The 22816-nt window shown below is 45.3% G+C and overlaps 1 protein-coding gene and 1 pseudogene across 1 annotated transcript in view; one reads left to right on the top strand and one right to left on the bottom strand.

The window, feature by feature from the left end:
* USP46 (ubiquitin specific peptidase 46) overlaps positions 1-22816 on the bottom strand; it is a 66620-nt gene that overhangs the window by 38131 nt on the left and 5673 nt on the right. The window lies entirely within an intron of this gene.
* LOC110124984 (DCN1-like protein 3 pseudogene) lies at positions 1230-2576 on the top strand (annotated as a pseudogene).

Here is a 22816-nt window from a genome sequence, read left to right on the forward strand (position 1 = left end):
AGGATAATACTCCCACTGTGTGCCAGGAACTGCACTGTTAATTCTCACTACATTCCTATCTGGTAAATTGTTGTTCAGTTGCTCAGTCGTGCCCAACTCTTTGCAACTCCATAGACTGCATACAAGGCTCCTTCACTATCTCCTGCAGTTGGCTCAAACTCATGTCCATTGAGTCAGTGATGCCATCCAACCATCTCATCCTCTGCCGCCCCCTTCTCCTCCTGCCTTCAGTCTTTCCCAGCATCAGGTCTTCCCAGGATCCAATGAGTCAGCTCTTCACATCAGATGGCCAACGTATTGGAGCTTCAGCATCAGGTAAGTACTTACTATTATAATCCCCATTTAAAAGTTAGGAACTTAAGGCTTCGAATGGTTGAGAATCTGTCCAAGAACCACAGTCAATAAGTGGCAGAGCTTAGACTTGAACCCTGGAGTCAGACTTGGGATTTCACAGTCTTAACCAAATACTATGCAGAGCAATCCTACTGAATAAAACCATTTCCTGAGCCCTGCTAAGCCCTGAGCCCTGGCAATACCTCACTGATGCTCACTTTCCCCCAAGGCCTGGATACTGGGATTAGGAAAAGTGACCAAAGTTCAGTCCAACCAGGTGAGTAATCTGGGGGTGGGGAGGACCAGGCCCCATGGTTACCTACAGCTCCACATCATTCTATGCTCCTCAAATCCTCGGCCTATCACAGAAGACCTACGCTCACAGACTCTCAAAGATCTGGGAGACAGGCATTTTAAAAAGAGACTCTTAGGCTTTATAAAAAAATAAATCCGCTGCTGCTACTTATTCTGGATTCGTATAATTAGAGTCTCCTATCACAGAAAGAAATGGCCAAAAGGCAGGCTAAGAACCTGTCAAGATGGTCATATGTCAACAAGCAAGCATTAAATGCAGAACAACTCAATTCTGAGCAAACAGAACCTCAGCAGAAATAGTACATTCCATCCTCTTATCATAGCCTTTGTTTCCACTTGTCCATTATACTGTTCCACCAATCTAAAGTCCCTTACTCGTCACCGGAGACTTAACATTCAGTGGCCATTTGTGTGCGCAACAGTTTCACTCTCTTTTAATGGTGAGGGGTCCGGCTGGGGGGGTAGGGAGCGGTTCGTTGCCTTCACAATGATGTGACTCCATATTCAGGCTCAATTCTTAAAATAATACTTCATTAAAGCAGGATTTCGGCTTCGGGGAGGCCACCGCTGGTGGGCGGCAGATGAAGGGGAGGCGGCGGCAGTGGTGGGAGAAGAGGCGGCGGCGGCGGCTGCGGAGGGGGTAGGGAACCTGGAAATGCGAGCGGGGATGGTAGGTGTTTTGGACCCGCCGGGCCGCCGTCATTTCCAGAAAGGGTTTGACTGGAGGAACCTCTGGAGCAGCTGTTGGCTGGCTCCTCTGACTGATGGCATGTTGAGGCACATGGGCCAGTGGCAACGAGGGCACCCAATCCAGAGAGGGCCGCTCTAGAGGCCCGGCCACCAGCATCACGGGCCAGTGTGTCACCAAGTGCAAGAATCCCTCATCAACTCTGGGTAGCAAGAATGGAGACCGTGACCCCAGCAGCAAGTCACATGGTAGGCGGAGTGCAAGCCACCGTAAGGAACAGCTGCCCACCTGTGGCAAGCCAGGTGGAGATATCTTTGTCAATGGGACCAAGAAGGCAGAGGCTGCTCCTGAGGCCTGCCAGCTGCCAACATCCTCCGGAGATGCTGGGAGGGAGCCCAAGTCAAATGCCGAGGAGTCGTCTTTGCAGAGGTTGGAAGAACTCTTCAGGCGCTATAAGGATGAACGGGAGGATGCAATTTTGGAGGAAGGCATGGAGCGCTTTTGCAATGATCTATGTGTGGACCCCACGGAATTTCGAGTGCTGCTTTTGGCTTGGAAGTTCCAGGCTGCTACCATGTGCAAATTCACCAGGAAGGAATTTTTTGACGGCTGCAAAGCAGTAAGTGCAGACAGCATTGATGGGATCTGTGCACGGTTCCCTAGCCTCTTAACAGAAGCCAAACAAGAGGATAAATTCAAGGATCTCTACCGGTTTACATTTCAGTTTGGCCTGGACTCTGAAGAAGGGCAGCGGTCACTGCATCGAGAAATAGCCATTGCCCTGTGGAAACTTGTCTTTACCCAGAACAATCCTCCGGTATTGGACCAATGGCTAAACTTCCTAACAGAGAACCCCTCGGGGATCAAGGGCATCTCCAGGGACACTTGGAATATGGTCCTTAACTTCACTCAGGTGATTGGCCCTGACCTCAGCAACTACAGTGAAGATGAGGCCTGGCCAAGTCTCTTCGATATCTTTGTGGAGTGGGAAATGGAGCGAAGGAAAAGAGAAGGGGAAGGGAGAGGTGCACTCAGCTCAAGGCCCGAGGGCTTGTGTCCCGAGGAGCAGACTTAGTGGCTCTGTCTCAGGAGCAGCAGCAAGGATCTGCCTGCTGCCCTGCAGTCAACCAAGGAATTGGACCTTTCTGGAAATTACTGAAGATCCGGATATTTTCTACTTTACACCTTTCTCTGCCTTGTATCTGAAAGGGCTCTAAAATGCTGTATCATGTTTTAGGCACTTTCTTCACTTTTAGTTATTTTGGTTATTTCCCTTTTTTGGGGAGGGGTCCACCAAAATATTTGAACCTGGCTACATGTTGTATATCTTTTTTTTTTTTTTTTGAAGACTTCAGATAGAATAAGCCTGCCACTTGTTGCACAAATTAGATTTTCTTCTTTTTTTTTTTTTTTTTGGTGGGGGAGGGTGTAGAGCAGGTAGTGGGGAATGGGACAGTTAGGTTGAATTATCATTATAAAATGATACAGTGCCAGATCTCAGTTTTGCATATTCTTGTTTTTCAGGGCAGGTCTGTACTGTGTGTAGTGCTGTTTACATGGTTGAATTTAGGTTGTAATAATTACTTTTTAAAGATTTACACAGAGTTGAATTTTGAATTAGCAGTGTTAACTGGTAACCACATTGCATTAATTCCCAGGCAGTTTAAAGCTCTTGGAGAGCCAAGGCCAACCAAGAGCATTTGTAGTCTGGTGATGACCCCCTTTTAAGCTAATTTATCTGAAACTCTTTATTTTTCTCACTTCTTGCTCATTCCTTCTTTGACCTATTTCATTTCATGTTGAGTTTATCGGTCAACATGCTGCACCTGTCAGTCAAGTGAGCAGTTTTGTTAGAACACATTGTACTGAGAACCACTTAAGCATTGAATGCAGAGAAAGCAGTGCTACCTCAGTTTTGCTGGAAGTAGACTTTGATAGTTTTCTTTCTTTGATGAATTTTCTGTATTTTTTTTTTCATTTGCTTTGGAGCCAAAGTTTCTGTTCCTGGTGGTCGGAAAACTGTGCCTGCCGGCCAACTGACTTGAAGGAAAACTGTGGTATGGAGCTCTGCTTGAATTTTTTTTTTTTTTTTCCTAATTGAGTATCATCAGCTTACTTGTCTGGCAAGTGCAGGAGCCTGGGGTTGGCCTGAACTCTGCCAAACAAATACATAGTGTATTTAATGGTTAAACGCGGGCCCTGTCCCTTCTTGCTGCACCTGTGTTGTCACTTAACCCCCAGAGTTATTTATTTTCTTCTTTGTTAATGTCAGGCTCATTTGGGGTAATGTGATGACTATTTAGGTTTACATGACCCTCCTCACCTTTTCCTACCCCCAAATATGTATATATACATATATATGTATATATTTTACCTATATAATATATATATACACACATATATGTATCTATATTCCTTTGTTTCTTTGCCTGCTAAAACTAGCTATAAAAGGGAGCTGCCTTCAATATACAAAGTATAAGAGTGTCAGGGAGCATCATAATGAAGGCTTTTGAATATGAATTTAGATCATTTTCATTAAAGATGAATTTTCTCAGTCTTTTCCTCACAAGAGGGAGTCCCAATTCCCTAGACACCTCCACGTGCTTGCTCTGTAAGGCCAGCTTTGGCTAAACTGCCACACAGGAGCTGACTGGTCCTACCTGGTTTTAGTAGAGGGTCCTCTTATTTTTCCATTAAAAAAAAAAAATGTCCTCATAAAACTGTACTGGAAGGATGGATGGCAGGAACTTGTACCGTTCAGCTTCCAATACTTTGGAACAGATTGAAAAGGGAATTTTTAAATAAAAATTTATAAAAATATTTTTAAAAAAAAAGCAGGATTTCATGGAACTGAAAAAAATCACTAATATTTTCCAATAAAGCTACATCTCGATCATAAATCGATGTAGACAATGTGCATTAAATACACGCGCGGCCATTTCTGAAGCAACGTTAGGACATGTGGCTTAGTGCCCAGGAGGAGTGTCAGGTACAAAAGCAGGACACATGGAGACAGATCTCACTAAATCTTTCTTTATGAGGCAGCCATTTACTCAACCCATGCCCTCTGCTACTTGGGAACTCTTGAATGGAGTCTGCTTTTTCTATCTTAACACTTTCCCACCGAAGAGGGAGCTGGTGAGGGTGGGAGGCAGGGCTGGTTGTGACTCAGGCTGGCCACAGTGACTGGGGGCTGGGGCGGGGGGTGGCGGTGGTGCTCGAGAGGGCACCCTGGGCAGGAGGCAGCGGGGGAGGCAGCACCCACGGCACAGCTCAGGAAGAGGGAAGGGAGCTAGCAAGGCCTTCACGAAACCTGAGACCCACACGTCCTGGCCACGCCGCAGGTCAGGCCTGCTCATCCTCTCGCAGGAGGTCTGGAAGGCTCAGGGGGAGCTCTGATACCCTGGGCTGCTTCCAGATCACTGCAAGGTCACCCTTTTGTCAGAACAGCTACCCTCAGACTTCCCTGGGGGCCGGCTGGTTCAGAATCTGCCTGCCAATGGAGGGGACATGAGTTCAACCTCTGATCTAGGAAGATCCCACATGCCATGGAGCAACCAAGCCTGTGTCTGCAACTACTGAGTCCGTGCACCCCAGAGCCCATGTGCCGCAACTACTGAAGCCCGCAGGTCCCAGAACCCACACTCTGCAGCAAGAGAAGCCACCGCAATGAGAAGCCCATGCACCAAACTCGCAAGTAGCCCCTGCTCGCTGCAACTAGCGAAAGCCTGTGGAAATAAATACGTAATTTTTTAAAATCTGCCCTCTGCAGCCCATGCCTCTCAGCACTGTACAAACCCCTTCCTTTCTCCTCATCTTGCCTAAACCCCATCCCCCAGCGACCTACCTTGATACCCCGTCTCCTGCCATCATACTGGGTGGTTTCAGGATCCACGTGAAAGCACCTTCCCACACCTGCTCTCTCAGTGTTGGCATCCTCTTTTGCAGCTGCCTTTCATTCCACTCCACTCCAGCTACCCACTCCCAAAGACAGCCTGGATCTGGTCACCACCCCAAACCCAGGCAGGCTGAGCTCTGCCTGCCGGCGCATCCCAAAAAAGCCACACAGAGACTCGCCGGAACCCCTCACTCCTCTCCTTTCTCACCCAGCTTCGAGTCCATGGATCATGATTTCAATGGCTCTCATAAACACCCCCATACCCGTCGTTTGCTTACACTACTTGGCAAAAAGTCAACCCAGAGGGGACCAAACTATCCACCTTCTCTGAACCCGGACAGATGAGCAACATTAGAGGGGAGAAGTCACACCCCAAGCTGACTGCACTCAACTGAACTCACCAAATTCAGGCAACTCTCAACATGCCTGCATTCCAATAGCGTTTCTCTAACACGTGCATTCTCCACTCCACAGTGACTATTTCCAGCCTTCTCCAAGCTCCTCAAAACTCTTACACTCCTTTGCCCCTCTCACTGGCTGCCCACTCAACAGCAAAAATAACAAAATAAAACCAGCAGACAGGAACTTTCTTAATTACACACTCCGAAATCTTCAAACCTACATGCCTTCCTGTCAATGATGGAGATCTCGCTCTCGTCCAAGGTCAATTGCTCCTGCACTATTAGATCCTGCCCTGCTGAACTGAACATGCCTACCTGTCTCACATGTGAAAATACACACATCTTCTTCCCACATCTATCTCCCCAGTGCCCATCCTTTCTCACCTTCTTTTCACAGCTTAACTACTTTAAACAACTGTCTATTCTGAAACATTTACAAATGAATCAGATGATTTCTAACAGTTGTTTCAAATAATCCAATGGGGAGAAGTGGGAGGTGGGGGGGTGGGGATAAAACTCTGCTGTTGAAGCTGAGCATGTGTACGTAGGGCTTATTTTATCCTGTTTATACTTTTACATATATTATGGGCAGGGTAATGGTCTCCCAAAGATGCCCATGTCCTCACTCCCAGAACTTGTGATGACATCACGTTACATGGCATAGGGAAATTTAGATTGCAGAAGGACTGATTTGCTAATCAGCTGACAAAAAATAGGGGGATTGTCCTGGACCATCCAGTTGGGTGCCATGTAATCACAAGTATCTTAGAAGTGGGAGACAGAGCAGGACGACCGATGAAAGCGATATGATGTGTAAGTCATGCCTCTGCTGACTTTGTAGGCGGAGGAAGGGGCCAGGAGCCAGAGAACCAAGCAGCCTCTAGAAGCTTAAAAGGCAAGGAAGCAGCTTCCACTAGAGCCGCCAGGAAGAACACAGCACTGTACTGCCTTCATTTTAGCTCAGGGAAACCCAGCTCAGACTTCTGACCTCGGGGCTATAAGATAATAAATTTGTGCTGTTTAAGCCACTTAAGGTCATGGTAACTTGTTACAGCAGCAAGAGGAAACTCATACACTGTTTGAAGTTTTCCATAACACGTGTTGAGACCTGTCTCTGTTTTCTCACCTCGCCACCTCTCCTCAAAATAGCCCCTTCTGGATGCTACCCCGATGCACTCCACACATGGTCAACTCTGGACGGTGCACACAGCTGCTAGCTTTCCGCAGCCACTGTCTGAGGTCTCCCTCCCCCGCTCCATGCCTCTCTGTAGAGGGTCCAGATAATAACCAGGCTTTAATCAGCAGCTATGTGCCAAACACCTCAAACTCTTCACCACCTTGATCGCTGAGAGTTCACTTCTGAGCTCTTTCAGGTAGGATGAATACACATTTCCACTTGCTTGTCTCACAGACCCTCAAAATCATTCTACCCCAAGTCCTAGCTTTCATTTCTCCTTCCCCCCAAATCCACTCTTTTCCTGGTGTTTCCTCACTTCGTCCATGACAATGCTACCTTCATTCCAGCTCCTTCTACAAACCACAGGGCCAGGTCCAACATCCTGCTCCCTACTCAACACTCATTCATCACAGTGTACTGATTGATTCCCTCTCCTTAAATCGCTCAAGTCCATTCGCTTCTCTTTAACCTCCAGCCCCCAGTGAGACCAAGCCACCAGCATCTCTCATCTGAATTTAAACAGCCTCCTAAATGGCATCCAACACCCACCTTGCTGGCCTTAACCCCACCGTCAAGATGGCAACAAAACTGTTCTTTTTAAATAGAAATCTGGGGCTTCCCTGGTGGCTCACCAGTAAAGAATCCACGGTCTGGTGAGATCCCAAAACCCAATAAGCTCACGTGCCACAACTACTGAGTCTGTGCTCTAGAGCCTGGCAGCCGCCACTACCGAATGCGCGTGCCACTCCTGAAGCCCGCGCACTCAGAGCCCGTGCTCCGCAATGAGAGGCCACCGCGACGAGAAGCCCGCGCACCCAGAGCCCCTGCTCCGCAATGAGAGGCCACCGCGACGAGAAGCCCGCGCACCCAGAGCCCCTGCTCCGCAATGAGAGGCCACCGCGACGAGAAGCCCGCGCACCCAGAGCCCCTGCTCCGCAATGAGAGGCCACCGCGACGAGAAGCCCGCGCACCCAGAGCCCCTGCTCCGCAATGAGAGGCCACCGCGACGAGAAGCCCGCGCACCCAGAGCCCCTGCTCCGCAATGAGAGGCCACCGCGACGAGAAGCCCACGCACCACAACTAGAGAAAAGCCCTCGCAGGAACAATGGCCCAGCACAGCCAAAAATAAATTATTTTTTAAAGCTTTTAAAAATAAAATACACATCTGCTTTGAAATTCTCCAGTAACTTCCAGCGCTGTCTCCAGGGTCACCCCCCCCACCCCCCACACACACATTCTCTCATACACTTGGCCCACTGGGACAGCCTTTGTCCTGATCCTCAAGTTCCCTCCCATCCATCACCTGAATGCTCTTCCCCTGCTTCTCCACCCAGCTGTACCCTAACATCCTTCTCAGGGAATTCCTCACCAGCCACCCCTAGACTCAGGGAGCCTCTGTGATTGACAAAATAATGCCACCTTATTGTGTGGACCAAATCAGGATGCCCACATCCTAGTCCGCAGAACTGGTGAATATGTTAACTGATGTGGCAAAAGAGACTTTGCAGATATGACTGATTTAAGAAGCTTGAGATGCGGGGATTATCCTGGATGGTCTGAGTGGGCCCAGTATCATCAAGGGTCCTCATGAGGAGGAGACATGATGACACGTGCAGAGTTGAGACAGAGAGAGACCTGAAGATGCTATGCTGCTGGTCTTGAAGACGGAATGCACCATGAGCCAAGGAACACAGACAGGCCCTAGACAATGGAAAGAGCTCTCCTAGAATGTCTGGAAGCTGTGCAGCCCTGCCAACACCTTGATTTGAGGACTTCTGACCTCCAGAGCTTCAAGAGAATAAACTCTTGCCATTTTCAGCTGCTAAGGGTGGTCCAGTTGTTAAGACTCTGCGCTTCTACTGCAGGGGGCACTGGCTGGATCCCTAGTTGGGGAATTCAGGTCCCACATTCCACACAGCATGGCCAAAAAAAAAAAAAGCTGCTAAATTTGTGGTACTATTTTACTGTGGCAACACAAAATTGACATACCCCCCTCCCCAACAACCTCCACCCTCCACTCATAGCATACTGTCTCCCTTACAGTATTTATGCCAATTGTTATTTGCATGATTATTAATATCTGTCCAATCCCCTAAACTGCACGTCTCATGGGAGCAAAGACTATGTTTAACCTATTTAATCCTGCAAGTACAGTTCTAAGTGAATAGCACAGGGCAGGCCCAGTCCTGCTGGGTGGGTAAATGGATGGATGGATGAATGAGTGGCTGGATGGATGAATGGATGGATGGTTGGATGGATGCGTGGATGGGAATGGTCAGGGGTGTGTGAATTGCTTCCATATACATGATCATTTGGGCATGGGTGTGTGCACTCTCCAGATCTATTATTCAGTGAGGCCTAAGTGGTACCCTCAACCACTTCCCCATTTTCCCTGCCCTTTTATAAATATACATCCTAGGAATTCCTTCCCATGGATACAGAATGTTACTAATATTGACCTTTGGAACCAAACTCTTGCTTCACCATTTTCCATTGGTAACATGAATTTTTATGCAATCTTAACAGATTTTGGAGTTCTCTATGTTAAATGTAGATCTCTATACAATAAAAGGATATAGACATCATGGGAAATGTTTCATGAGATGATGATGACAGATACTTAAATATCAATTAGACAGTGTAAATCAAAGCTTTAAATGACCATTTCCTTCAGCCCTGCAATTTGTTCCACATCTATACTTACACAGGTAGAAAAGATACAGAGCCTGTATCCAGGCCCCAAATGATCCAGGCCTGGCTTAACACAAGACGGAAGTTTCTTTCTCTCTTTCACGTAAGTGTTCAGAGGGAGAAAGCAGCGCAGGTCTGAAACGGCAGCTCTGCAAGGCCCACGGACACAGGCTCCTTTTAACTTGTTGCTTGGTCATCCTCAAGAGTCTATCTCGGGAACCAAGACGGCCACTCCAGCCCCCTGTCATCGAACCTGTGCCAGGGGCAGACAGACAAGGAGGAGAGAGATTCCTCCTTGCCTTCCAAGAAAGTCCCTGAGAGTCACACACAGCACGTTTTCTCAGGATCCTGATGGCCAGAACATCTCCCAGCCACGCAGCCACACCTAGCTGCCAGGGGAACTTGGCAAATGTGCTCCTGAGCAGCGAGGAGCCGCCAAAATTAGAAATGGAAAAAGGATACTGCAATGACAGTCAGCAGGCAATGGTCCTCCCTGGCAAGGTCTGTAACAGAAAAGTTAGAAATAATTTAGCATCACTCATTCAGTCGTGTCCGACTATTTGTGACTTCAGGGACTGTAACCTGCCAGGCTCCTCAGTCTAGGGAATTCTTCAAGAAAGAATACTAGAGTAGGTAGCCATTTCCTTCTCCAAGAAATAATTTAACTGCTTAAATAAATACAGTAATAAATAAGACAGAATACCATGTAGCTACTTAGAAAAAGCAAAGCTACGCCATAGGGATGGCTGTGAAAATTCGTCCAAGATACAACAATAAGTAAAGTGAGTGAGCCAGTGTGTGTACAGAACAATTGCTGGAAATGTCCTCCATCCAAGCAGCAGAGACTGAGCCCTCTTGGTCCGCAGCACAGCTAGACACCTGAGCGACAGAAAGGGGCAGGGCGGCCAGAGTCAGCCTTCGACATCTACGCTTTAATGGAAATTCCAGAAAGAACACTTAAGAAATTATTAACACTTGTCACCAGTGTCTAGGAGAAGGGCTTGCAGATGACAAGCCCACCAAGGGGCTTTTTGTTTTTTCAACTGTTCCAATTTTTAACTATGAGCACATATTATCTTTGTCATAAAAAATGTAATGAAAGTTAGCAAACTAATATCCTGCAGACCAGTTATTGAAAGCCCACAGCACACACCTCACAGCTGCATTTGGCCATTGTTCCCCTCAGTGTGAATTTCCTTTTGATTTTGGGCACGTCCTCTCTCTTGGCCTTTGTTTCCTGGGTTAGAAGTGGGGTTGCTCATATTCAGCCTGCCTGTGGCTCAGGGTGGCGGAGGAAATCAAGCAAAACGAGGAACATTATCAGCACTAAGTAAATGGCAAGATGCACTGTAAACCCAGGCCTGCACTTTGATCACTGCACCCAGCATAATGACACAAAGGCAAACGGGGCGCTGAGAATAACTGACCAGATGCTGAATGAAAACTGATCCACAGCAGTAGATGACAGGGTCTGCGGGCATAACAAACAGAGTTTTCATTTACATCGGTAAGAAACGTGGTAACCTTTGAAAACAATGCACCACACTTTATTAAAAATAGAATCTGGGCTGGGACAAGTTCCAACAAGAAGACTGTAATGCTAGCTCTTCACAGCACGTCTGAAAGCAGTTGTGTGGCTACCACGGGGTGCGACAGAAACACAGAAGCAACAGCAGCTCGGGAAGAATGAATCATAAACGCATGAGATGTATAAAGAAAGGCAATTCTTCTAAAGCAGTTTTAAAAGCAGCTTATAGGAAAACAAGTTAGAATGCCTTCCCTTGGGGGAGAGGGGATGAAGACAGATTCTTGCCCAGGAGGATGTAATCAGAACAATGGCACTGCAAGATCTAGAAAAGTCAATGAAGGATTTCCCTTGTTGGTCCAGTGGCTAAGATTCTGCGCTCCCAATGCAGGGGGCCCAGATTCAATCCCTGGTTGGGAACTAGAGCCCTCAAGCTGCAGCTAAGATCCCACATGCCACAACTAAGACCAGAAGCAGCCAAGTAAAAGTTAAAAAAAAAAAAGAAGATAAGAACATTGTATATTATGCAGGAGCCTAAACCGAAAATAGAAACCAGGAAGGGGCCTTGAAGATCAGCTAGACCATTACACAGATCAAAAAAACCAACACCTAAGACCATAAACATAAACCTGCTTGCTCAAGATCACCCCAAGGCAGCCTACTCTTCTGCATCCTAAGGCCTGCGGGATCTCCTTCCAGTCTGTACAAAGTGCAGAAAGGCCCCAAACAACACTTAAGAAGTCTAAGTACACAGAGAGTAAGTAGCGATTATAAACCATGAATTAAAACACACGGCAGGAGAGGTGAATGTTGTTGCTAAAACAACCTTTTAAAGTCGACATTCAAAAAAGGGCTATTTTACTTAACAAGCGTGTTTCAAAGTACAAAAGTATTTTGAGGATGAATTCTCAAAAGGACTAGAATTCCCAGACTTCTGATAACAAAACGTCTTTCGTAGAGCCTTAAGGAGAAAGTGAAGCAAAAATGAAGTGATGTTTTGTTTTCTTCTGGAAGGAAGCTCTTGATGGAGTGAGTTTCTCCCCCCCCCCCAAAAATTGACAAAGATATTAAAATGTGTTGCTCATAAGGAAAGATTTTTAAAAAGGAATGGCAATGCTTTTATTAAAATTACAAATGAGAAATAAAAATAAATAAAGTGATGCAACTCAAGATCTCAGGAGTCAGGAGCCACCTGCCAGAATTCACGGATGGTTAAGGAGGCATTACAGTCATTGGCTTCCAAACATAATTAGTAATAATAATAGATAACACAAAAAATAACACTGTGTCCAGTCACTGCTCTGAGGACTTAAGGTATATTTTACTCATTTTAATCTTCACAATAACTCTGTGAGGTGGATATCATTACTGTTTCCATTTTAAAGATAAGAAAACTGAGGTCCAGAGGGAGTAAATAACTTCACCCAAGATCACACAGATGATAAATACTGGAATTAGGTTTTAATTCACACCGTCTGGCTCCAGAGTGTAGGCTCCCAAGCACTATACCGCACTGACTCTCAAGGTCGTAGGGTCCCCTCAGAGCCCCAGAACCGTAAGAATAATAAACTGAGGAAAGAGAAGAGGTCAGAGTTAAGAGATCTAAACCCCCACCTCTGAGGCACCACTCCAAATATTCTAGAATGAGGAACGCAGGAGTCCGTCTCTGTAAAATCACCACAGAATACTGCAACCAGTTTAAAGAATATATAAAACTGAGGTTGAAAATCAGGAGAAACCTGAGATGTAATCAAGAGGTAATAATTTTTTTTTTCCAAAATAGTTTCAGGCTGTGAATTTTTATCCAGACAAATATAATAGTAAAAGAAAATATTACTGTTTAAAATAGGAGAAAGCAAAAATAAGATCAAAAAGTAGAAATGAGTTCTAAGGAGTAAACCATTTTACATCTATTAACGGAATAATGTGCATTCTTACTTCCCTAACATGGATAGATATTGACGCTTAAAAAAAGAAGAGAGAAAGGACCCGCCGGAAGGATTCAGAATAAAATGTGTTAATATATTAATACAGCTCATCTCTCAGTGCTGGGCCTATTTGGGAGGGGTAAGTGGGGGGAAATGGTGTGAATTATGTATCAGGGGAAAAACTGTCCTTTTTTCCTTAGTCAAAGCAAGTGGCACAGCCTCTGCCATGCCTCTAGAGAAACAGAAATGCAGACTGCAATTCTGCGCCTCTTGGCTCAGAACTAGCGCAGCCGTCCTCCGGCCCCTCAGAGCTGTCCCCTCCACCCCAGCCCCCACCACCGCCTCCTCAGCATTTGGCTTTAACATCACCTCTTCAAAGCTATCTCCTCTGACCCTTCCCTCTCACAGAATCCTGTGTCTCTCTTCATACAACTAATCACAACCTGTAATAACATGTTTATTTGTGGCTGGTGTCTTTAACGTCTGTCTTCCCACTGGACCACAGATTGGCAAACGACAGTCCCTGGGCCAGATGTGGCCCACTAACTGTTTTTGTAAATAAAGTTTTATTGGAACACAGCTGTGATCACTCATTTAGTCACTGTAGCTACTTTCACAACAGGACAGCAGAGTTGAGTAGCTGCGACAGAGACACTGTGGCCCACAAAGCCTGAATGTTTACGATCGAGCCCTTTCCCACCAGCCCTGCCAAGTCCTACGCTGGACCGTAAAGTCTGTGAGGACAGGACTGCGTCTGACTGGTCATCTGCCATGCACAAGGCACGCACTAAATGTGCCGACTGAACCAACCGGGTAAATGGCTAATGAGCAGTGTGTGCCGCTGGCGGTTCAGAGGATCCCACGTCTCTGTGCTCGTCAACGCCTCTGCCTACTAACCAAGGCCACTCCACTTACTGTCCCCTTCCAGTCGGCCAGCAAGGACAGAGCCGGGACTCAACCCCCGGCCACTCGGCTCAGAGCCTGGGCTTCTGACCGCCAGGCAGGGAGGATGACCTACCCGTTCAGACTGCGAGTGAGCCCTCAGCTGCAGGTGGAGGGCCTGGGCAGAGGGCCGCGGCTGGTTCTGACTGTGTCCTCGTTGGCCGCTGGCCCTCACGCATCCCCGCACCACCAGTGCACTCTGCCCATCCGTCCTCCGCCGAGAACAGGCACCGCACCTGGTCCACAGAGCAATACCGACTCTCTCCAGCCAAGGCGCTCACTCGGACTCACTACCTCCGTTTCAGAGGTAAGGGAAATGAAGTTAAGAGGCTCAGTAAATTGCCAAGGTCAAGCGTTAGTATGAGCAGAGGTCAGCTGCAAACCCACAGCCTTATTTACCATCACCATGCCAACTCCGGGTTCAGCAGCGCTCCTGCAGCCCCCACCAAAGGAAAAGGGCTTTCACAAGAAGGCAGTGACGGGCACTTTCATCCTGCACCGGGAGAACACGTCATTTCCACGCCTTTCTGGAGCGGGAGAAACAATGCTGGAAAAAACCTCAGTGTGACTTCACCTAAGAACCACGACACAGAAGCAAAAATGCCTGTAATTGAAGACGACGACCCTGGGATACATCATGCTCCCAAGTCGTCACAGGAAGGACAGTAAAGAGCAGTGGGAGACTCTGGCCTGTGAAACAATTCTTCTCGTGGCTAGAGACAGCACAACAAAGTCCTCAGGCAAAGGCAAAATTTCAACTCAAAAGTAGAGCAAAGAAAACTGGGACTGGGTTTGTCTTCCAGCAGAATGGGAAAGAGAAAATACTTATCCAGTCCCTGGATTCAGTGAGCTAGCAGCAAGAACCTCGTTTTCTTTTTCTTTTTTGCTTTATTATTACTTTTAATTTATTTTTACCTTGAGGATAACTGCTTTACAATGTTGTACTGGTTTCTGCCAAACATCAACAGGAATCAGCCATAGGGATACACATGTCCCCTCCTTCTTGGACGTCCTTCCCATCCTCCACCCCACCCCACCCCACCCCACCCCTCCAGGCTGTCATGGAGCACGGGATTCAGGTCTCCGCATCACACAGCAAATTCCCACTGGCTGTCTGTTTCACATATGGTAACGTACATGTTTCAGCGCGAATCCCTCAATCCATCCCACCCTCTCCTTCCCTGGCTGTGTCCACCAGCCTGTGCTCTGCGTCTCTATCGCCGCCCTGCAAGGAGGTTCAGCAGTGGTTTTTCCAACTCCACGCACATGCGTTAATAAGAAGCGTGTCTCTCCACCTCCACACGCACGCGGTTAATAAGATGTGTGTCTCTCCGCCTCCACGTGCATGCTTTAATGAGATGCGTGCCTCGCCGCCTCCACGCGCACGCGTTAATAAGATGCGTGTTTCTCTGACTTACTGCGCCCTGTATAACTGGCTCTAGGTCACCCCTCTGACTAGAACCAACTCAAATCCATCCCTTTTTACGGAGCGATATTCCATTGTCTAAATGTACAACGTACTCATCTGTCGGTGGACAGCTAGCTTGCTTCCATGTTGCTGGCTGTTGTAAAGACTGCTGCAATGAACACTGGGGCACAGGTGTCTTTTAGAATTGTGCAAGAACCTTATTCTAAATCCAATGTTCTACAAAGGCACCAAGTTGCCTCTTTGCCATCAGGTGGCACAGGAATCCTGGTCAAAGAGGCCAACTCTGCAAAGTTAAGTAATAGGGTGACTTCAAGTACTTCCCTCACTCTCTCTAGCACAAGCTCAAGGTCTTTAAAACCAGTACCCCAGCCTGACAGCAGGGAATCCCTGCCCTTGGATCAGTATTGCCCTCTCAGAGATATTTTAGTCAAGTGCACTGGAAACACCCTGTAATGTACTCATTATGAAACATAAAATACAAAATTCTGACTCCTCCCCCCCATTCCCAGACAGTGTTGCAATGGGAGAAAGCAGAGGGAACAAGGAGGTCTTCCCAGCAGCATTACTCAAAGTGTTATTAACCCTCTGCCAGAAGCAAAGTTCAGAAACTGAAAACATGTATAATGATCACACAGAGTAATTTTCTATCTGATGAATTTAGTAACAACAACGACAAAAAAAAAAAAAACACCCTAGAGTTGGTGTTTTACGTATCTTGGGGTTTTTATTCCATTTTGCAATTAATTTTTTTATTGTAGTTTACAAAAATATCAGTCTGTGACAGATTGAAAATAAAAATAAAACTGGTCCTTCCCTACAGACTTTGAAAATAATTGCCAACAGCAAAACAGTTGAGTGAAAATTGAGCTTGTTTTCTGAAATGTGTGAATAGCTGCTCAAGCTCACTCTTAATATGAGAGATGCAAACTAAAAATATACTAAGACACCATTTTCCCCCTATTGGCAAAGATCAAAAGGGTTTTGGATAGCACCCTACTTTGGCAAGGGTGGGGCAGCAACAGTCGCACACCTTGATAGTGGAGGGGCAATTTGGAAAAACTCATCAAAGTTACAAATGCAGATCCATTGCAGGGAAGTCAGCTGACAGATACACCCCCATATACACAAAATGACGTAGGGACAAAGTTGTTCCCTGCAGCCTTGTTTGTAAAAAGGCATGGAAAACTACCTCTATGCCCATCAGTGGGGGCTGGTTGAGTGAATTCAATACGTTCAGGCAACTGAACACTCTGCAGCCACAGAGAATGAGGATGCCCTTCACGTAGCGGCACAGACCCAACTCCAAGACACAAAAAGCAAAGGGCAGGTCCAGACTGTTCAGTGTGTGCTACAAGCACTATTTGTGTTTTTAAAAACTAGGAGAGAAAGAAAAACATTCTTGCTTGTATATGCATAAGAAAACATCACTGAATACAAGAGGAAGAAATGGCAAACACTGATGGATGCCACAGACAAGAATCCCAAGGTGGATTAATTGCAACACAGTATATCCTTTTGTACAGTCTGAAAATTTTTTCTACCAGTAACTTATACTCCCTTTTCAAAAACTTTATTTCTAAACTTTTTTAAAAAAGAAAGAAACTGAGCTTAGCCACTTCATGTGTTTTCGTTAAGAATGCCTCACTGCACGCCAGATAACACAAAAGGGTATGTTTGTTGGCTTATCAGATGACTGAAGATCATTTACTGCATCACGTGCCCTCATTACTAGGAAAGGAAAAACACAGCATCCTGACTGATGATTATAAAAGCTTTGCCACATACCAGCAGCCCCGTGTCTTCCAACATCTCAGTCGGAAATCACAGATTCTTCCTCCGTTTGTCTGCTCCATGCACTTCCCCTGCCCAGGCTTGCCTCTAACGAGAAGCCCCAGTGAGTTTACAACAAGTCTGCTCATCTCCTTCTTTACTGCTGCTCACCAGGAGGAATGGCTCTTAGCATCTTACAGACCCAGACACCTAGCTCACCTGCCCAGCATCACAAAAGCTACAAAGTGGCAGGATCAGGATTGGAACTCGGGACCTTGGATCCCAAGTTCAGAGCTCTTCCCACTACATCCTGTGGACTCCTTTGCTGGTGGGAAGGAGGGGGCACTAGAAGAAAACAGCAATAAAATTAAATGGCCAGGTTCTGGGCTGAGCACTAGACATAAATGATGCCACTTACGCCCCACAATGCCCCAGGGAGGGAGGTGCTCTCGTGACCCACATGCCGTGGACGAGCAGCAGTCTCTCGAGAGGGTGGAACACTGAGAGCTCTCACACCCAGCCAACCAGATCCGCTCCACACGCTGACCTGTCTCCGGAGGAAGCTCACCAGCCCACAACCTGCAAACCAGTTCAACAGTGTTACTCCGAGAGCCAGTGACACGAACCGCCATAAGGAACTTCTCTGAGCCAATGTCTCCCAAACCACAGACCATGAACGCCCAAGGAAGGAGAAATAATCTTAGGTGGCACAAATACGAACATTTTTTTAACTCTAGCAATTATACTTGATATGTATTTAAAAAGCATATAACTAGCTCATCAAACCCATTACTTCACAGATGTCTTAGCACAGAATGAGACTGAATTAAAAGAAGCTGAACAGATTTAAGGACAACTGCTAAATAAATAAGTTCAGGTGGTTCACAGATATAATGAAAACCATGAAAGAAAACAAATTGACATTTGAGAATCATGGGTCTAAGGAAGTGGATCCAATCCACCGTTTTTATCTAAAGGAAGAGAAACTCAGGAATACCCCAGCACATAATACACACGAGTTCTGAATGGCGCTTTATTTGTATTTATTTCATTTCCATCTGCTCTCCACTGTCCACACCACCCAGACTCTCTTAGATGGATGAGGCAGGACCCCTGTTACCAAAGCATCTTGAAACCTTCTATCAAGGTTTGACCCTGAATAGTTCTGATTACATGTATAGTAGATCAATTAATACCAGATAATTGTTTTGTGCGTGCCCTCTCTCACTTTAAGTATCTGAGCCGACTGGGAAAGTTCTGTGACCTCTCTCTAGCCCTTGTCACCCCATAAACAGTGAGAAGGAACCCCACTTCCCCAGCACCTGCAGTCAGAACCAAACCATCTAATGAATTTTGCCTCTGCTCTTGCCCAGCCTCTTCGTCCAGTCCTATCTTTCCCCGAAAGCCCACTAAATGTAGATGGCAGGCCAGAGTTACAGGATCCCACTGGCTCCTGCGATGTCAACAGCTCTGTGCTTTGATCAAACTAAAGAAAATGTTCATTCACTAAAAGAGAATTATGAACAGTAGTATGTGTGAGGGCATCATGGTTAAAAATGCTTCCATAAGCAAGATATCCTTCGATTCTCAACAACAACAAAAAGCTGTGAGGAGGGTATTGCATCATGTCTTTTTGTGTTGTAAAGAGATGGAGAAACAGGCTCTGAGATTTACCAAGCAGGATTTCAAACTCAAACTGCTCCATTTTAGAGTTGTATGGGGAAAAAAAATGTTTTCCTTTTCTTCCTAGGGTCTTAAGTGTGCTCCCCAAACCAGGAGCATCTGGTCACAAAAAAGGGCCCCAGAAAGGCAAAATGTCAGCCCGCTCCTGACATACTGGACCAGAATCTGCATTTTAAACAAGCTCCCCAGGTAATTTCTGGGGACAAGACAATCTGAGGAGCACTGCTTTACTGCAAGGCAATCCTTCCATTCTCCCATGCTGCGCTCTTCACTCATTTATCCAATAGTTATTTTTTGTGCATCTACTACGCTGTGCTGAATGCTGGGAAATCCACAGTGAATAACATAAACACAGGTCCTGCCCTCATGGGTTGCCAGTCTAAGAGTGGTTTTTCAACCTTGGGTGCTCACCAGAATCAAAGGTAGCACCAAACAACCAGAAAAAGCAGGTGCCTAAATCCCATCCCAGACCCACCTATATCTCTATACAGTCAGAAACCGAGACTGAAGCCCTAGATGCTGCTTATCAGAAAAGCTCCAATTCATGCACCTACCCTGGAGAATAAATTGACAATATCTAGGAAAGCTGTGGGCAAGTGTATCCTAAGAGCAGCCTTTTCACTTCCAGGACTACATCCTAGAGAAATGGAAGCCTGTGTGCAAAGAAGACAGGAACAAGAACACTCACTGCAGCAATGCTTCCAGACAAAAATCTGGGAAACTATTCAACTGTCCCTAAATAAGGGAATGAACAAGTAAACCATGGTTAGATCAAAGAACACTGTTAAAGAGCCCTCAGGATGAGTAAACAGAAAATAGATGCATGTGTATGCATGCTCAGTTGCTCAGTGGTGTCCAACCTTTGAGACCCATGGACTGTAGCCTTCCACGCTCCTCTGTCTGTGGAATTTTCCAGGCAAGAACACTGGAGTGGGTTGTCATTTCCTACTACAGTGGATTTTCCCAACCCAGGGATCAAACCCGTATCTCCTATGTCTCCTGTACATGTCAATATATTCTCAAATATAACTGTCGAGTGGAAAGAGATAGTTCCAAAAGGCTACATAATTTTATACACACTCATATAGGATTCATAAATATGAAGTATAAAGACATGCATGGTAAACACACACAATCTTCAGGAAAATGCCTAGTTCTAGGAGGAGGGGAGAGGAAAGAGAAAACAGTGGTTAGTGGTTTTTTCTAAGGTACTTAGTAGATCTGAACAAAGATCTTAACCAAATACAACTACAGTTTAAGTCTGCTAAATCTGAAGGTTAGAATTTGGGTATCTAATATATATTAAATTACATTCTTTTTTTCCATACATTTTTGGATGCTAATGTTTTGGGGGTGAGTTTCTTTAAAATTCTTTCAAATGCTTCACAGGGGGTATAATATATACTGACTATATACTGACTATACTGACTATAGTCAGGGTTGGGAATCCCTGTTCTAAAAACATGAAGCAATACAACTCTAGGTGTTCAATATCAGGAAATACATCTATAGAATGGCAATGATCTTGAAGTTAAATTACTTTCTTAAATAATTTTATACAGATTAAAAAAAAAACTTTCATGTGGCAGATAGTTTCTATAAGCTATATATATATTTTTCAGGAGGCAAAGATAAGTATTATCCAAGGAAAGCAGCATTTCTCAAACTGTGATCCTCAGTTCACCTGCAATACAAGGAAGAAGGAGTGAGAAGGGGAGGGAGTATTTATTAAAATGCAGATTCCAGGTTTCCTGCCTTAGACCTACTTAATCAAAATTTCTGAGGGCAAAAACCCAGAGGCTGAATTTTGAATAAAAGAATGCACCCATGGGTGCAACTGTACACTGAAAAACCACTCAAGTATATTTTTTTAAGTTACTATTACTCAAAATTTTAAAAACATATGTGTCTGGTATGTCACCATAAGGTGACATGCTTCATACTCTGAAAATTAAGGTGCAGGGAATGTTTCCTAAATGCTTGAGATCATAATTCCACAAGTATATGCAAGCAGATCCTGATGAAAACTGGCTTCCCGCACAATGTATCTAGCCCTGAAGGACAAAGAAACATATTTCAGGAAGAAGAACATAACTTCACATTGCCTTTCTAAATAAAAGAACTTCAAAAAGCAACTGGGTAAACAGGAAAGCTCCACAGGTCCAGCCTTGCTGCTTTTCTCACGGGAAGAGGCCCCGACACCAGAGCCAGATTCAATTAAACAGAAATGGTTAGCACAGTAAGAGATGCCAAATTTCTTCTCTTAGGACCATCTTCTCCATTCTATAGGCCTTTTGCTACAAGTTTTCCATATCTTGTTAACACCTCCTTAGTCTCATCTTCCATTTCATCCTTATCTTTCTTGACTTTTCCTTTGGTCCCCCCCATGTTCCCCTTCATTTTCCATTTCCCTATGTGCAAACAAAACCAACATCACAGTCCTGACTTTCAAGCCCTGGAAAACCTCTCTGGAGCCCCTGGGTTAAAACAATCCAGTACAGGAAACCCCCTGGAGATCCAGGGGTGAGGACTCGGCACCTCCACACTCAGAGGTCTGGGTCATCCCTGGTGACGGAACTGAGATCCCACATAGGCAGCCAAAAAAGAAACAAGCCCACAGCACAGTGTGTGTGTGCATGTTGGGGGGAGGTAAATTAAGAGTCTGGGATTGACATATACACACTATTGCATATAAAATAGATCGCCAAGAACCTACTGCATAAAACGCAGGGAACTATACTCAACATCTTATAATAACCTATAATGGAAAAGAATCTAAAAAACAACGTGTGTGTGTGTGTGTGCACGCGCGCGCCGAGTACATCCTCAGTTGCTCCTGTCTGACTCTTTGTAACCCCATGGACTGTGTAGCCTGCCAGGCTCCTCTGTCTATGGAATTTTCCTGGCAAAAATACTGGAGTGGATTGCCACTTCCTCCTCCAGGAGATCTTCCCCACCCAGAGACTGAACCTGCATCTCCTGCGTCTCGTGCACCATCAATGGATACTTTCCCACCGAGCCATCTGGGAATCCCTATAAAAAAGAATAATGTGTGTGTGTGTGTGTGTGTGTGTGTGTGCGTGTACACACATATGTATAACTGAAACTAATATAACATTGTAAATCAACTATATTTCAATAACATTTTTGAAAATAAAATTTAAAAAAACAGAACAAACACATGAAAAGATGTTGGCCTCAGAAAATAAGAAATTGCACATTTTAAACCACAATGATATCATTTTACACCCATCAGAATGGCAAAACTTTAAGTCTAACAATTTTGATGTCTGCAAGCACATGAAGCAACTGAAACTCCCAGACCTGCCTGCTGGAATGTAGATTGGTACAACTGCTTTGAAGAGAAATCAGGTCATATATTAAGAGTCAAAAATGCCCACCTCCTTTGACCCACAGTTTCGCTTCTAGGTAGGTATACCACAGAGAAAAACTAATCAGATGCACAGGGAGACAAGTTCCAGACGGTCATGGCACACAGACAAAATTCTAAAACTAACAAAAAAAATGAATAAATATAACACATTTGTGTGATTATTTTACAGTAGTTAAAAACAACCTAGATTACATGCTTGCATTGATAAATCTCAAAATCATAACTTAAAAGCAATTTTGAAGTTGTTCAGTATTACAAGAGCATGTTTAAAACATGAGGAAGCAATACAATATCTAGTGTATGAATACCTACATACCTAGGAAAGGTGTAAAAACACATGATAAACACCAAATTCAGAAGAGTCGTCACTGTCTGGTAGGAAGGGAATGGGGAAATGCTCACTTGTATTTGTAATATTTTATTTCTTCACAGGGTGTAGACACTGAGTGGTCATATTATTCTGCATGCCTGAAATTTATCAGCACCTAGAACGACAGTCTCACGTCTGAGCTACCTGGAAGCATTTGAAGGTTGTGAGAGCAGAATCAGAACTTGATGGGGAGAAGGAACGTTGGACCTATGAATGGAAAGCTGAAACAACCAATAGGGTTCCCCTCTCCCTCTTCAAACTATCCATGGCAA

The sequence above is a fragment of the Odocoileus virginianus genome, chromosome 29 (assembly GCF_023699985.2).
Source record: "Odocoileus virginianus isolate 20LAN1187 ecotype Illinois chromosome 29, Ovbor_1.2, whole genome shotgun sequence".
Lineage (NCBI taxonomy): Eukaryota > Metazoa > Chordata > Mammalia > Artiodactyla > Cervidae > Odocoileus > Odocoileus virginianus.